We start from the raw sequence: 17,302 nt of genomic DNA on the forward strand, positions 1-17,302 counted from the left end.
GTCGCTAATTAATTGCCATGTCTTGCGTATTACTATATGCTCATTGAGACCCAAAATTTCACATCCTCTACGTTGTGAAAAGCCCTAGGCGGACTTCATATAATGCCACGATACTGATAGGCACTCAGGAAATATTAATTACTATTGATGAAAGTGGTGACTCCTTTAATTTAGACGCAAACAGCCAGAAAGGACTAAACACCCTGGGCTCTTTGCCTCTGTTGCATTTGGAGACTGATTAACACAGTCTTACAATTAATTACTTGTCCCTTCCACCCCTGGCACCTCAAACTCGGGTGCATTCAGGTCACTGAGCAGTTGTGTGGACGTGTGTTAGGCTTTCTTGAGTTTTAGCCAGAGAGCCAGGCTACTAGCAGCTGTGCTAGACTTTTAAGATGTGGAAAACTTGGTAAATATGCTAAAGTAAGAGACAGGAACCAGGCCAGAAAATGGGGTGTCCGAAGAGAGTGGGAGGCCATGAGGGGAAGTGTGCGCCGCAGACACCGGAAGCTGGGAGTTACGGTGAGCTGACAGAGGGCTCAAGGTGGGAGTGGGGTCAGTGTGGTGTGTCTCTTCTCAAGCCTCCACGCCTTGAAGCCCCAGTTCTACCTGAAAATGCGATCGCTATCTTGCTGAGTAATCAAGCTTGTGATCATTTATCTTGCAGGCAAGATAAATCTGTGAGGGGCAGCCAGGATGCAAATTTCCATCATTCTTAGCAAGTCAGAACCAGGAGACCTCACTCTCTGCCCATCATGATAATTGTAATTCCCAGGATGATCACTGAGGTATGTCGGGTGTAATACCGTGCTCAGCGGTTTCTATACAGAACCGTGCGAAAAAAGTCCAAGGCAGGACTAAAGCTTTATATATAGGGAATTAATGCCACTGTGAGTTTTAAAGCAAAACATAAACTCATTGTCATGAGCAGCCATGGGTTTACCTAGGCAAAGCTGCCTTTCTGCTGAATATTAGGTGAGCTGGGTTCATCTGCTGACTGGCAGATTCTGTCCTTATTTTTTTTTCAGAGTTGCCACTTTGTTCTTCTTTTTTTTTTTTTATTGAGTTAATGATGGGTTACAATCTTGTGCAATTTCAGTTGTGCATTAATGTTTGTCATTCGTGTTGTAGGTGCACCACTTCACCCTTTGTGCCCACCCCCCACCCCACATTTCCCCTGGTATCCACTAAACTGTTCTTAGTCCATAATTTTAAATTCCTCATATGAGTGGAGTCATACACAGATTATCCTTCTCTCGCTGGCTTATTTCACTTAACGTAATTCCCTCAAGGTCCATCCATGTTATTGCAAATGGAATGATTTTGTTCTGTTTTGCAGCTTAGCGTATTCCATTGTATGTATGTATCACATCTTCTTTATCCATTCGTCTGTTGATGGGCACTTAGGTTGCTTCCATGTCTTGGCTATTGTAAATAATGCTGCAATGAACATTGGGGTGCATAGGACTTTTGGGATTGCTGACTTCAAGCTCATTGGATAGATACCCAGTAGTGGGATGGCTGGATCGTATGGCAGTTCTATTTTTAATTTTTTGAGGAATCCCCATACTGTTTTCCATAGTGGCTGAACCAGTTTGCATTCCCACCAGCAGTGTATGAGGGTTCCTTTTTCTCCACAACCTCTCCAGCATTTGTTACTATTAGTTTTAGATATTTTTGTCATTCTAATGGGTGTAAGGTGATACCTTAGTGTAGTTTTGATTTGCATTTCCCTGATGATCAGCGATGATGAGCATCTTTTCATGTGCCTATTGGCCATCAGTATATCTTCTTTGGAGAAATGTCTGTTCATGTCTCCAGCCCATTTTTTGATTTTTTTGTTGTTGAGTTGTGAGAGTTCTTTATATATTATGGATATTAAGCCTTTGTCAGATATATGACTTGCAAATATTTTTTCCCAGTTAGTGGGTTGTTTTTTTGTTTCAATCCTGTTTTCATTTGCCTTGAAGAAGCTCTTTAGTCTGATGAAGTCCCATTTGTTTATTCTTTCTATTGTTTCCCTTCTCTGAGAAGGCATGGTGTCCGAGAAGATCTTTTTAATACTGATGTCAAAGAGTGTACTGCCTATGTTTTCTTCCAGATTCTGTCCTTATTTTGCTTGACTTTTATACAATGACATCAGCAAATGGCTTAGACTTACCTGGTCTGACTCTTCTCAAATATCTGGCAAAATTAAATCCCGTTTGTTCTAAAGAAAAACTAAAGGGAGTGAAGGATTGTGTTTTAAGTTCAAGTTTACCTAAAACACAATCCCCTCCCCTTCCATTTATTTTCCTCCAAGTCCAAATGGCAATTCCTTTGTAATTAGCCAGGAGTGTTAAATAACAAAAGAAAACTCTGTTTTCTTCTTTGTCCTTCCCGGATGGTCAGGATTTGGATCAGTAAATTTTGGCTGTTCCTCTTTCCCAGAGCTGGAGTGACAAGGACCCAAGGCAGGACATCTATATTGATTTTAATGACTTTGCTAGAGGTCACTTTGGGGGAAAAGTTTCAAAGCCAACCCACACAGCAGTGAGAGATGACAGCAATGTTCTGTGTGATCCCCTTGTCACATTAATATGCGAATGAATGTAACACACGAATTCTTAGGAAATAATATGTCAAGACAAGCTTGTCACTGCAGAGGAGAATGAGAGTTTCTACCCTAGATGACCATTCCTCTTCTCTGACCCCTTAAATCAGTGTATCTCCTCCTGGAAGTGTCATCTAGTGGGTGAAATAACGAGAAGATTGCTCACATATTAGTAGAAAAAGGGAAATGCATAATGTTTCTTATTCAGTTTGTATTTCACCCTGGATCACAGAGCCATTCCAGACTTAGATTTTTCTAATGATTCCTTTTGAATTAGATAGACTTGGCTTTGAGTCTTGGCTCTGCAACTTATTAGTGATAAGGTCCTTGGAAAATTGTATAAACTCTCAAATCTTCATTTATAAAATGGGGGTATTAACATCTACCCATCAGGTTGGGTGGACATCAGGACTAATGTGCATAAAGTGCCCAGCAAAGGCTCTTAGCACACAGTAGAGGCTCAAAATTAGCAGCGACATTATTCTTTCTCTCCTGACGGCAACTTCTTAGAGAAGTGGTGCTATTGTCACAGAGGCAGCATGGGACACGTGGGAAGGAAAGGCTGCGGGTACCATCCTAAGAGTCCTTCTCAGAAGCTTACAGCAAAGAGCTGCAGTGTAGATGGGGACACCGGAGGGAATCGGTCTTCTATTGCTTCACAGATCACTGGAGTCTGCATATGCCAGTGACAGCCTGGTCCAGCGAGGCAGCTTTGAGGAGCAGCCTGATCTGGAACCATGTCAAAGAGCAAATGAAGCAAGCGCGAGGGAAATGACCTCCAATAACCCGATAGTATGGGGTATTGCAATGTTATAACCTATCCTTTGCCACTTTCCCCACATGCCCCGAACTCCTGGGCCAAATGTGGGGACTTCGTTTACTCACAGCTGAATTGCCAGTGCCAAAAACTTAATTGTAGGTGTTTCATAATGATTGATGACTGATTTACTGAATGAATGACACTCCTAGGCTCCTGAGGACCCAAATGTGCATTTTCCCAGCCTCAGAAAAAATGGGCATTTCGTAGGGCACCAAGTTTCTGAAGTCCATTTTCTTGAGGTGCTGCTTGAAATCCTTTTAGAATTCACTCAAGCTACTCCTCTGTAGCCGTGGAATAAGAGTGGAGGACCCAAAGAGAAGGTTTGATGCAACACAACGGTTTTGTGTGCTTTTTTTTTGTGGTGAAATTTGAGTAGTTTCCTTAAGGAACGAAATATGACCGGTAAACTTCCAAAACCTCAAAAAACCGACAGAAAGCCAACTTCGCCATCTTGGCGTTGGCACATACACAACTCGGCCACGTCCTCCTTCAAGCCTTTCCTTTGGCCTTTTCTTTTCATTCCGTTGGCAGAAGTACCCAGTCTTTTGAGCCATGGTTTCAAGACCATGGTTCAGTTGCTCCCTCTTTACCAACAAGAAGCCTTGATCCTTTTCTTTGTAGACTTGTCAAAAATGTTGGTGAAACCATAGCATTATCTGCAAAAAGACACTGCTAGAATCCACGACTATTGCAACCAGTTATCTTTTAAGTGATTGCCCAACTTATTTTAAATCATTCTTTATGACAGTGTATTTATACCATAAGGAATAATGGGACAAGCAATTGTCAGTGTTTGAAAAACAGAAGCTTACAAATAAGTTTACCAAAAATAGCTTATTTGTAAGAACATGCGGAGGAGCTCCCACGTGAACCATAGTCTTCTGTTGTCCGTGATGGACAGGCAGAATATGACCAAAAGCAGTGTATTTTGGGGGTGCTGAGGAGCTTTCCAGGAAGGAGCTCAGCTGGGTTATTGCTGGAGAACTGGTGTGGTGACACGACAGAACTCCCTCTGCAAAAGCTAGGGAACTTCCTGGAAAGAGCCTCATGTCAGGGGAAGAAGTTGGGCATGAAGAGGTTCTGAATGCCGTGGGAGCGAGGGGCTGTTTCTCTAACCCGTTCCTGGTCCAGTCTATTTCATACACACATGTGTCTAGAGAGAGAGAAGGCCATGAATAAAAAGTGGAAAGATCTGTTTTAATACACCTTATAAAAATATTGCAGCGGAAGCAACAGTGCTTTGCGATCCCCTCCCTCTGGCACAGTTTATTGTTCCGTAGATTGGGAACCATGAGAACTCAGGACATCAGTGACATCACTGGTGGGGGACAGTCGTACCCTGGGGACCAACAAGATGAGGCCTGGTACTTGGTGGCACAGTGGCAGCCCCAGCAGGAAGTGCTAAAGCTGGCGGTTTTTTCAGAGAGGCCAGCAGAGTTAATAAAGTCAGGCTGCTTCCGCATTCGCAGCAGAAGGACACGTGTGAATTGTGTGTCCCCAGACAAGCCTTGCCTCTACTGATAAGCTTGGTCAAAGATTCCACTTTTATTCCCTTAGAAAAAAATTACCTACTAAATGTTTAAAGGCGTGTAGTCTCTAGGCCAACAGCAGTTGCTGTAATTGTTCTTAAAGGATTGATTGCTACAGTGTTTTAGTTTTTATTTTACATGGAGAAAATTCCTTTTCCTTTTTCCTTTACAAACTATTCAACACTGCAAACCAGCATCTTAAGGACTACACATCCCAGAACTTCCCTGCGGGGTCCTGAGTACCTGGAGCTAGTGTTAAAAAGATCATTAAGAGCAGAACATCTCTTCATTCCCGGTAGCTCCTGGTAATTTGCGTTTAAAGACTTAGGCTCTGGCAGAGTTAATATTTACAGTGAGGTCATATATTATTTACATGGACCCCAGACACCAAAACGCCTATAAATTCACACATAGTTAACCTCCTTCTGCTCCTTCCCTTCTTTTCTTATGAAGTCAATTCAAGACCTAGTCTATGATCAGATAAAAAGTTCTTTCAATAATTTCACCCACAAGCCCTTTAAAAGGAAAATAAAAAATGAAGAACTTCCAAGTTCTCGTTTAATAGGAAGAATCTTTATAGACTTCAGAAGAAGTAGTTCTGGCTAAAGTAAGTGATAAAAACGTGAAAGAAAAAGAAACATTGCCATTTTGTCCCTTGGAGATTTATTGAAATTGCAGGGGAGGAAATGGTTTCCAAGGGGTGAAGTCTTCCTCCAGATTGTGACAAGTTCTTCCCAAGGATTTCTGGGGATAAAAGAATGTGCCCATGAACAAAACTAATCTAAAAGGCAAATTATACTGCTTAACAATATGTGGGTTCACGAACATGAATTGACAAATTACATATTGCACGAGAATTCTTAAGCAAGGGCTCTCAACCAAGTCATAAAATTCTGCACCTCTGTGTCTGTTTCTGTGCCTCCTGCAGCAGCTCCAAGTTCAGGCTGCCTGAGTGTCCAGGTGTGTGGGGCACCTCAGGATTTCACCCCAGGCTTAATCCAGCTCAGGCTACACGATCCGCTTACCTTCAGGGACAGGAACCAAGAGAATCTCCTCAGTTACACAGGAATGAGGAACTGAGAGTGGGAGGTAATACAGAAGGGCTGCTGGGATCATAGGAGCAAGCCAATGCAAAAGCCAGAGGAATCCACACAACAGCAAGTACATGAATTATTATAGCATCATTATTCAAAAGAGCCAAAAAGTGTTAAGGACTCAAATGTTCATCAACTGATGAATGGATAAATAAAATGTGGTGTATCTATACACTGAAATGTTATTCAGCAATAAAAACAAATGATGTACTGATATATGCTACAACATGGACGGATACAAATCACCAATATCAGGAATGAAAGGGGTTATCCCTACAGAGCCTGCGAACATTAAAATAATAGTAGGGAATATTATGAACAACTTTATGCCATCAAATTGAACAATTTAGATGCAATTGGACAAACTCCTTGAACAACTTATAAAAACGGACAAAGGATGAAAGAGAAAATTTGAATAGCCCTGTATCTATTAAAGTAATTGAAATTTGTTATCAAAACCTCAGAAAGAAAATTCCAGGCTTATATTGCTTCACTGGTGAATTCTATCAAATACTTAAGAAAAAAATAATTCTTTTTGAAAATAGAGTAGGAGGAAACACTTCTAACTCATTTTATGAGGCCAATGAGGCCCTAACACCAAAACTCGACAAAACATTAACAAAAAAAGAAAATTACAGGCCAACATCTCTCATGAATGTAGACACAAGAATCCTTAACAAAATATTAGCTAATCAAATCCAGCAATATATAAAAAAGGATAAATATTATGACCAAGTAGATTTTACCCCAGAAGTGCAAAGTTGATTTCACATTCAAAAATCAACCTGTGTAGTTTATCACATATATGGAATAGAAGAGAGACACCACATAATTATTTTAATAGATGGAGAAAAAGTATTTGGAAAAAATTCAATACTCCGTTGTGATAAGACAAAAACAAAAGCAAAAAACTATCAGCCAAATAGGAGAAAGGAACTCTTTCAATCTGATAAAGAGCATCTATGAGAAACCTGGAGTTAACATCCTACTTAATGGTGAAACTGAATACTGTCTCCCTAAGATCAGGAACAAAGTAAGAACATCCAATCTCTATTCTATTCAAGGTCCTAGCTTTTGCAATAAGGCAAGAAAAAGAAACAAAAGCGTAAAGATCACAAAGAGCTAAGATCGTCTCTGTTTGCAAGTGTAAATGGTAGCTGTTACTTGGGATGCAGCATTACAAATAGTCCATGTCGACTCAAGAACAGCCTGTGGGAACCCTTTGCTGAGGCTTCTAAACTAGAGAGCGGCTAGTGGTCAGGCTTTTCAAGGCTTCAGTAACCACTCTGCCTGGAGTTCTCCTATTACAGATGAGCTGCATTTACATGTGCTCAGGTCTTGGGCATCCACAGAACCTGCAGCCTGTGTCTCCTTCCTGGTCTGGAGCAATCGAATGACAGACACCACATAGGTCCCCCTCTGCTGTGGAGGTACTGGACCTAAATGAATTTCCAGTGGATTATTCTAGCTTTTTTAGCTATGTAGGCCTAGACAATGTTATAAGTTTTTGCTTTTAATAGTCATATGAATTTTCAAGAAATTAAAATGGAAAATAGTCTTTTATATTTCCCTGGATATTAACCTTTTTTATTTTCTTTTTCCTTTTCTTCCTTCCTGAAGATCTGAGTTTCCTGGTGATATAATTTTCTTTTGCCTGAAGAATTTACTTTAGAATTTCTTACGGTACAGATCTACTGGCAATGACTTCCCCTAGTTTTCTTTTATCCGAAGATATCTTCATTTTGCTTTCATTCTTGAGTAATATTTTCACTAGGTACAGAATTCTAGGTTGAATGTTTTTCTTTCAGCATTTTAAAGATGGTGTCCCACTGTCTTCTGACCTCACATTGTTTCTGATGAACAGCCAGTGATAGCTTGAATCGTTGATCCCCCATGTGCCATTTTTCTCTGTCTGCTTCCAAACTTTCCTCTCTATCTTAGATTTTCAGCACTTGTTGTCCTTAGGCATGGCTTTATTCATATTTATTCTGCTTGAGTTTCCTTGATTTTCCTGAATCTGAAAATTCATGTCTTTCACCAAGTTTCCTCCATTATTTCTTCAAATTATGCTTGGCCTCATTTTCTTCCTCCTCTCCTGGGACTCTAATTATGTGTATGTTTGACGTTTTGATATTGTCCCAAAGGTCTCTGAGGGTCTGTTCATCTTTTTCAACCATTTTCTTATTTTTATTCAGATTGATTAGCTTCTATTGATCTACTTCTATTGATCACTGACTTGTTCCTTTGTCATCTACATTCTGCTATTAAGTCCATCCGTTGGAATTTTTGGGGGGACTTTCAGATATTACACTTTTCTTTTGTTTTTCACATATTACAATTAATTTTTAAAAGAATTTCAGCTTCATTCTCGTAAAGGTTAATCTTATATGTCAACTTAACTGGGTCACGGTGCCCAGATATTTGTTCAAACATTATTCTTGATGTTTCTGTGAGAGTGTTTTGAATTTAAATTTAAATTAGTAGACTTTGAGTAAAGCAGATTGCTCTCCATAGTTTGGGTGGGCCTCATCCAATCAGTTGAAGGCTTGAATAGAACCAAAGGCTGACCTCTCACTAGCAAGAAGGAATTCTGCAGCAGCCTGCTTCAGACTTCATCTGCAGTGTGGGCTCTTCCTGGATCTACAGCAGACTGACTTTGGACTTCATGTGTGACATCGACTCATTTCTGGATCTCCAGCCTGATGGCCTTCAGACTTGAACTGTAACATCAGCTCAGCCCTGGGTCTCCAGACTGCTGGTCCACTCTGCAGATTTTAGACTTGCTAACTTCTGTAATCACATGAGCCAATTCCTTAAAATAAATCTCTATGTATACAGACATCCTATTGGTTCTGTTTCTCTGGAGATCCCTGACTAATATAGTTCCTTTTCACAGTTTCTTTTTCTCCTCTGAAACTTTCTATCTTTTCATTCATTGTGAACATATTTTCTTTTAGTCTTTGAGCATAGCTATTCTAGCTGCTTTAAAATCCTTGTGTGCTAAATTCGATATCTTGGTTACCTCAAGGTGGATCTTTTGAAAATGGGTCAAATGTTCTTGTTTTTTGGTATGTCAAGTGATATCGGATTGTATCTTGGACATTGTGCATGTTATGTTGTGGAGACTCTGGATTCTGTTACACAGCTCTGAATATTACTGGGTTGTGTTGTTTTTGTATTACCAGGCAATTAGCTTGTTGGGATGCAGACTGAAAACCCTGTCTGCTGGGCAGCAGCTGGAATCTCAGTTCAGTTCTTCTATTCTTAGCTGGGCTGCTTTAAGTCGGCTCCTGGTGTGTGTGGTTCAGAAGTCAGTCAGAGATTTGAGCAGAACATACACAGAAATTGGGCTCCCTTTCCCTGCTCTCTGCTTTCTGGCATTCCCCTCTCACCTCCCCCTGGCTGTGGTTGTCCCAAAGTCTGTCTACTGCCTCTTCAGCCCAGAAAAACCCCAGGTTTTTTGTTGGAGTCTTAGTAGGGCGACCTACCATCCTGATTTGCCCAGAACTGAGGAATTTCCTGGAAGGTAGGACTTTCAGTGCTAAAACTGGGACGTCCCTGGAAAAACTGGGTTGGTTATCACCTTGAGTTTTAGCCATTCTGTAGGTTGCAGACTGTGATTGAAGACAGGAAAACAAAAGACTCACCCAGTGCCGTTGTTTTCTTCCAGAATCTGCCTATTTGTGGTCACTTCCCAGTGCCTTCAAGTATTGTCACCAGTATTTCTGGCACTAATTCCTCATTTTGCACATGGGGGTTCTTATGTCACAGACAAAAAGACTATGGGTATTCAGTTCCTGGGTCCCTCTGGGTGGTAGGTGAGTAATCAGTCAGTTATCATCCTAGATAGGAATGGACTTCTAGAAACAAACACTTCAACAACAATTCCAGCACCCATTGTGTAATAAACCGTGGTAAGCAAAGGCTTTTTTTTTTTTTTTAATGACTTTATATACAGAAAGTGAAGGGGAGATTTTTCTGGGGAGAAGTTTACCAGCAAGAGTTAGAAAAAGATGTTTTGCTGTGGAAGTCTCTCTTGTGAAATGTCATGCTGGTTAATTCTACCATTTCTTTCTTCTCAGTGGCAGGTTGAATATATTCAGAGGGACCTTGAGAATTTGCCCCAAGGAAATGAGTAAATGTGGGTACATTTCAAAAGGAACTACTGATGCGGGGTCGGTGAGCCGAGGAGTCGAAAGAAAGATTTCTTAGACTTTCAAGATCTGGCAGTAGTGCTCTTTTATTTAGAGAATAGTATAGAATAGCATGGGGACAGGACCCATGGGCAGGCAGAGCTGGTGCTTGGGGACAGGACCCACGGGCAGTCAGAGCTCCTGCTGCTGCCCCGAGTTGAGGGTTAGGGCTAAATTTAAGGCATGGGTATGTGAGTCATCTCTTTACAAGACAAAGGAAAAAAAGTTAAAATGGTACCAGTGCCGGTAGGGTCCGGCCATGGGGCGCTCCCACAACTTTTAGATAAGAATCAAACCGGATTGAGTAAATGTTAGAAAGGTTGGACGCCACCACCCTAAACCAGTTACATGAGATTGCCAGACAGCAACCAACGTAAGTTTTTGCCTTCCCCATTAAGAGCTTCTAGGGACAAGGTCATCTACTTTCTTCTTCCTGGTACAGAGAGGGAGGCACCTTTTACAGATAGAGATTTACCTTACAAATGTAAATGTGTCCCAACAAGGGCAAGTTCCATTCCCCAGAGCCTCCTTCCCTGTCCCAGTTTATCAAAAGCAATCAGCCCAAAACAATCCCGATGCCAAAGAGACATATCCTGGGGTGGCCAATTTCGGGTCCCTACAAGGTCACCCCCCCTTCCTTCATAAACGCAAATGTCTCTCAGAAGGGCAAGCAAAATTCCAGTCCTCGGAGCCTGCTTCTCATCTGTAGTTTTAAAAGTAGCCAGCCTAAAATCCTTGTCACTACTGCTGAAACCAAGCTCCACAGAGGGAACAAACTCTAGCTCCGATTTCCAGGTTCCAGTCAAGTATCGCCTGGTCTGGCTTCTCCTCCAACCTTTTATCATGAACATTTTCAAACATACAGAAGAGTGGAAAGAACTTTATAGTAAACACACATCTACCTACCACTCGGCTCTATCATTAATATTTCACTATTATTTGTTTTATCACTTATCTATCCATCTATATGACAAATAAAAATGGCAAGTAATAGGATATATTGGAGTATATGAGGAAGCCATTTGGTATAAACCTAATTCGGCCTGACCTTGTCTTTCCAAAAGGGCCTGACGGTGGCTGTCGAGCATGCATTGTATATCTGCTTTAGAGATTCCCTATGGCAAGAACAAAGGCCCTTGAGATAAAGGTGCAACTTCCCTCCCCCTCCCAACGGTGGCATCTCCTTAAGGATTAAGCATCTTTCCTTAGGCTAGAAACTGATTGCTGTGCTCACCTGTGACCACCCAGCTCGAGACAATAGACTTGCCTCCTGCTACACCCTCCGAGATAGCAGACCCACTACCTGCTGTGTCCATCAAGCACTGTGCTGACAGGGCAATCTTGTGACTATTGTGGGAGGGACATTTCAATCATATGTGAAACGTCCTGCTTGGGGGTATATAACCACTCTGTACACCTCACTTCTTTGATGCCCTTTCTTCCTTTGGGAAGAAAGGCCCCGGGCCATGGTCCTCAGATTTCAGCTCAGAATAAACTCACCCAAATTTTCATTTATAGATTGGTTATGGATTATTTTCATTGACACATACATCCTTCTATTTACTTCTCAATTCATCTTAATTTTATGCAATTAAAAGTAAATTATATCGGGGCCAGCCCGGTGGCACAGTGGTTAAGTGCACACATTCCACTTCGGTGGCCTGGAGTTTGCCAGTTCGGATCCCGGGTGCAGACATGGCACCGCTTGACAAGCCATGCTGTGGTAGGTGTCCCACATATAAAGCAGAGGAAGACAGGCATGGATGTTAGCTCAGGGCCAGTCTTCCTCAGCAAAAAGAGGAGGATTGGCAGCAGATGTTAGCTCAGGGCTAATCTTCCTCAAAACAAAAATAATAATAAAAAATAAAAAAATAAAAGTAAATTATAGACGTGGGTGCCCTGGAAGTTTTCGTGCTCACATCTTATTTCTCCTCAGGTCACAGAGCCTGTAAGTCTTTACATTTGCTTAATCTATGCCTCCGTTTCTCAAAGAGCTTGCTTTGCTCATAGAGGGGTCCCTCTGGGCTCTTCCCTTTTGGGTCCTCATCAGCCTTTTTGCACCTGTGGACCTGGAGCATGCCCACGAGAGGGGAAGGCTGGCCAGCAGGAGGGCCTCACCCCTCCTGGAAAGTCACTGCAATACTGGGAGAGGAATGAGGCTGAGGATTAGCTTACAATACCAACCAACGCCCCTCTCCCATGTACACATATGTGATGGTGTGATTTATAATGAGTAATATATATTTGGTCTTGGTCCATGTTTCTGGCACAGAGCTCCTAAAACACTTGGAATTTCCTAAGTGATAGAGTGACAAAGTCATAGTGTCTTTTGTTATGTCAATGAGGCAACTTTTGAACCAAACTTAAGGAAGGGAGCTGATTGGCAGGAGAACCAATCATGTGATTGGAAGGTTGGAAATTTCAGTCCCAACCCCTGACCTCTGAGGAGGGGGGAGGGGCTGGAGGTTGTTGAATCAGTCACCAATGGCCAATGGTTTAATCAATCATGCCTATGTAATGAAGCCTCCATAAAAACCCAAAGGATGGGGTTCAGAGAGTTTCTGGGTTGATGAACACATGGAGATTTGGAGGGAGTGGTGGGCTCAGAGGGAATATGGAAGCTCTGCACCCTTTCCCCATACCTTGTCCTATATATCTCTTCTGTCCAGCTGCTGCTGAGTTATATCCTTTCATAATAAACTGGTAATCTGGTAAGTAAAACATTTCTCTGATTTCTGTAAGCTGCTCTAGCAAATTAATCCAACCCAAGAAAGCGGTTGTTGGAACTTCCAATCTATTACCAGTCTGTCAACCAGTGACATGACGAGTGACAACCTGGACTTGCTACTGGCATCTGAAGCGTGGGGACAGTCTTATAGGACTGAACTCTTAACCTGTGGGAGCTGACGCCATCTCCAGGTAGACAGTGTCAGAATTGAGTTGAATCGTAGGACCTGCAGCTGGTGTCAGAGAGTTGAGTTGGAGGTATGGAAACCACCACCCCACACACAGTGGAACAGTTGGTGATCAGAATCTTAGTTGGTGTCAGAACCCTCAACACACCATGCACATCCCACCATACACACACACACACACACACCCCAACACGACCCCACCAGCATCTACAGGGGCTAGAGAGCCACCAGTTGGCCTTGGCTGTGCAATTTTCAGAGTTCTTTGAAAGTGTTTTCTGATATTGGTGCTGGCTTCTCTTCCATCATTGGTGGTGGGAGGGAAACCAACAGAAATACTTGATTAATAAAGACATTCTTCTGAACCTTGTACTAAAAATATTCATCAAAACAAAAATCAGTACAAAAAATTGAAATGTACTATGAAATATCATTCTTTTCAAGTCTCCTACCTGATTTTTGTTTTGAATGGATTTGGTTTCATTTTTCCTATCATATTGGAGTCATTGCGAACGGAAGAGCGGCTGAAAACCCACACGTTCCCATCCCCCCTTTCCCTCATTTTCTCTGGCTGTACTTTTCTTTCCAACTCTTCTCCATGGACTTTTCAGGTCCGTCTCTTCAGGGGCCTCAGTGCCACAATTTATCCTCCAACAGTTCTTTTATTGTATCTATCTTATTTCTGAAATATTTACTACTCAACGGTCTCACACTTCGTGAAATCCCCAAAGCATTTGTAACCCATAGTCCTTTCCTCCCCTCCTGCTCCGCCTTCCTGAGGAACCAGGAGCATCTTGCCTGCAGACTTTGCTTGGGGTTGAAGGCAGAGCTGAGAGCTCCAGATGCCTGATTAGTGTTCTTTCTACCGAACCAAATCCATTTACCTTGATGAGTGTACATTTCGGTTCTCAACATTCAAGCACAATCAGCGCTTTTAAAGTAGAGGAATTCTTTGTCAGAAAGACCTTTTCTTTTTCTCCTAGACACATTCGCCAGGGGATATCAATTTTTAAAGGAAATGTAAACAACAATCTAGTAAGGAAGAAAATGCCATAAATTCTCATAAATCCCATAATTTCTCATAAATTTCACTTGCCTCTATTTTCTTCTCATTCATGTCCTGCCCGTTTGGAAGGCTTGTTCACCCCTCCTTTGATATGGGAAAATGCCAAATAACAAAAAAGACAAATATTCCCCAAATCTTCAATTCAATAATATCAATATTCAGCAACAAGTGTGTAATTTTATTCTACTCCTGACACACGGTTTTCTGATGGTTTCATAGGTTAATGGATCTTCTTATTGAATTATTGAGCAAAAGCCTTAAATAAAAACCTCAAAGAATCCTTTATCTTGCTCTTCCCAGCCATAGGACAGGCCAGCCCTACAGCCCACTTTCTTATCAGAATACTAAAACCATCAGATTTATTCCCATTGCGCTCATCAGAACTGCACTCAGCCAGGGGGCCCCTCGATGCTCTCCCACCCACAAGCCGACAAAGCTTCCCTGGGGGGTGAATAGTCCTTTTTCTAGTCCTGAACTGAATGCTACTCGTTTTTCTACAGTTGTATTGTATTCTGATGCTCTGCTGAGAATCCAAAATTGGGCAAATGGTTTGGTTTACAAACTTTGGTTTAAAAAACAAAAAGGGTAAATATTTTCTAAGTCTTCTGTAATCTTTCATAATATCTTAAAGCATGCAACTCTATCCTACTCACAACACGTTTGGATTGTTTTGTGGTTTAAGGGATCTTCTTATTGAACTACTGAATCATTAAACCCTGCATAAACAGTAGAAGCTCCTCCTGAGAGGTGGTAGAGAAAGTGGACCTTTGGCAACTGTCCAGTGAAGTGGGTCTCGGTAGACCACCAGCCTGGGCAATTCAGTTTTCAATTCTGGTTTCCCTTGGTTGTATCTTTAGGGGATTGGAATTGGCCATCCCAAGATATGTCTCTTTGGCATGAAGATTATTTTGGGCTGGTTACTTTTGAAAACTGCAGACAAGAGAGAAACTCTGAAAAGTAGAAGTTACCCTTTGTTAAGAAACTTTTACATTGTAAAGGAAATCTCCATCTATAAAGGTGTCTCCCTCTCTGTACCAGGAAGAAGAGGGGATGACCTTATCTCTAGAAACTCTTATCAATGCCAAAGGCAAGGATTTAAATCTGCATAATAATCTTACTCTTGTTTACTGTGCTTTTCTGGTAATCTCCCATAACTGACTGCCCCCCCCCCAACATCCTCCTTTGTCTTTAGCTGAAGATGGTATTTAAGATGAGAACCCCCGCCATTTTGGTGGGTCGCTCAGTTTGCCTGAGTCTCTCGCATGTATACATGTCATAAAGCTTTGTTTAATTTTCTCCTGTTATTCTGTCTCATGTCAATTTAATTAGCAGACCAGCCGGAAGGACCTAGGGTTGGTAGAGGAAATGTCTTCCTTCCCTACATATCCTCAGCTGGTTAATTGAGCCTAAAGCAGGTTAAGTGTTGGAGTGACTTGGATTACCCAGGTGTGAGGTTTAACTTTTGAAGTTCAAGTATACTTAATGACATCTAATATTTGTGTTTGTTCCTGAAATGTCGTGTGTGAATTCAATTTTGATCATCGCATAATTTTCTCATTTACTCACACTGCAAATTCTAGGATGCTTTACCTTGGCACTGAATTATCTCTAAAAGGTAGTTATTTCCAACATTTCTCTTTCTGTTTTTCTGCTTGTAGGCTTCTGGTAAGTAGCTATTACCCTCTCAATGAATGCTTACAAGTGTCTTGGAAGTTGCACTTGGAATAAGACAATGCTTTTATAAGGCCTTAATTTATTTGTTTTAAACAAAATGTCTCGTGTTGGAGTTTCTTTAGGCAGAGCACACCTAAGCTGGGCAGCATTAGCCAATCCGATGCTCTCAGGCACTAAGATGGGCTTGCTTTGAGGATGTCCTCTGTTCTGCTTATCTATTGCTGTGTAACCAACTGCCCCAAAACTTAGTGGCTTGAAACAACGATTTTGTTTTCTCTCTTGTGCTTCAGTAGCTTGGCTGGGTTCAGCTAAACGATTCTTCCTTGGAGTCTCTCACACAGTTGAAATCTGATATTGGCTGGGGCTGGGGTCACCTGAAGGCACTTGACTGGACGTCCAAGAAGGCTTCTTTAGTCACATGTCCTGTGCCTGGGCTGGGAGGAATGGAACAGCTGGGGGCTGGCTGGGGGCCTCTCTCTCCCCAGAGCCTCTCCACCTGGTAGCTCAGGCCTCCTCACAGCCCTGCAATCTCAGGCTGGTAGAACTTCTTTCTGGCAGTGGCTTCCCCAAGAGCCTGCCATGCAACAGAGTGCAGCAGACATTGCAAGGCTTCTTCTGAACTCTGCAAGCCTTGGAACTCACCTAGTGGGGTCAAACCAGATTCAAGAGGACAGGGCTATACAGAGGCACAGATGTCAGGTGGTGTAGCTCATCAGAGATGCACCTTTGGAGCTCAGCTACCACACCCTGGCCATACGCCTACTGCTATGCGTTTCTTACATTCTCATATTTGTAAAGTGGGTTAACTAGAGTTAATGCTACTTCTTCCAGTTGTCTTCCTGGGAGCATAATAATAATAATAATAATAATATCTGCCACTCATGGAGCAATTGCACTGTCTCCTACTGAAGACAGTTGTGCAAAAACAAATAAAAATTTCCTGCCCTCACAGAGCCTCCATCCTAGTGGTGGAGAAAGGCAATAAAGTAAAAAAGAAAATGCAGTGTGTGGCAGATGGTGATATGTGCAATGGAGCAAAATTAGGCAGGGAAGAGGATTAGGAAATGAGGCAATCTCAGATAGGCTGGTTGAGAAGGCTGCCCTGATGAGGGGATGGTGGAGCAGACATCTGAAGGAGGTGAAGGAGTCGGATGTGGTGTTGTGAGGAAAGAGTGCAATGGTGGGGGCCATTCTGGCTGGGGCTCAGGCACGGGATGGGCCAGGTGTCGGGATATAGGATCAGAGTGGTGGGGGGTGTGCTGTGAGGGTCATGTAAGGCTTTTTACTTACATGAGGCTTTCACTCTGAGGGGAGATGGGAAGCCACTGGAGGCTCTGAGCTGAGTGGCTTTCTCTGCTGAAGGGGAGCAAGGATGGAAGTGGGGAAACCAGTCAGCAGGCTATTGCAATAATCCAGGCAAG

The 17,302-nt window shown here is 42.2% G+C and overlaps 1 long non-coding RNA gene across 2 annotated transcripts in view; it reads left to right on the plus strand.

The window, feature by feature from the left end:
• Nucleotides 1–283: 283 nt before the first annotated feature.
• LOC123281438 (uncharacterized) overlaps nt 284–17,302 on the plus strand; it is a 50,568-nt gene continuing 33,549 nt past the window's right edge. The window contains exons 1-2 of one of the 2 annotated variants that reach the window (XR_006520907.2): nt 284–522; nt 668–788. This is a non-coding gene — a long non-coding RNA (uncharacterized lncRNA). The remainder of the gene's footprint in view (nt 523–667; nt 789–17,302) is intronic. The other variant, XR_011498759.1, reaches the window with a different exon arrangement.

Source organism: Equus asinus, chromosome 27, assembly GCF_041296235.1.
Source record: "Equus asinus isolate D_3611 breed Donkey chromosome 27, EquAss-T2T_v2, whole genome shotgun sequence".
Classification (NCBI taxonomy): domain Eukaryota; kingdom Metazoa; phylum Chordata; class Mammalia; order Perissodactyla; family Equidae; genus Equus; species Equus asinus.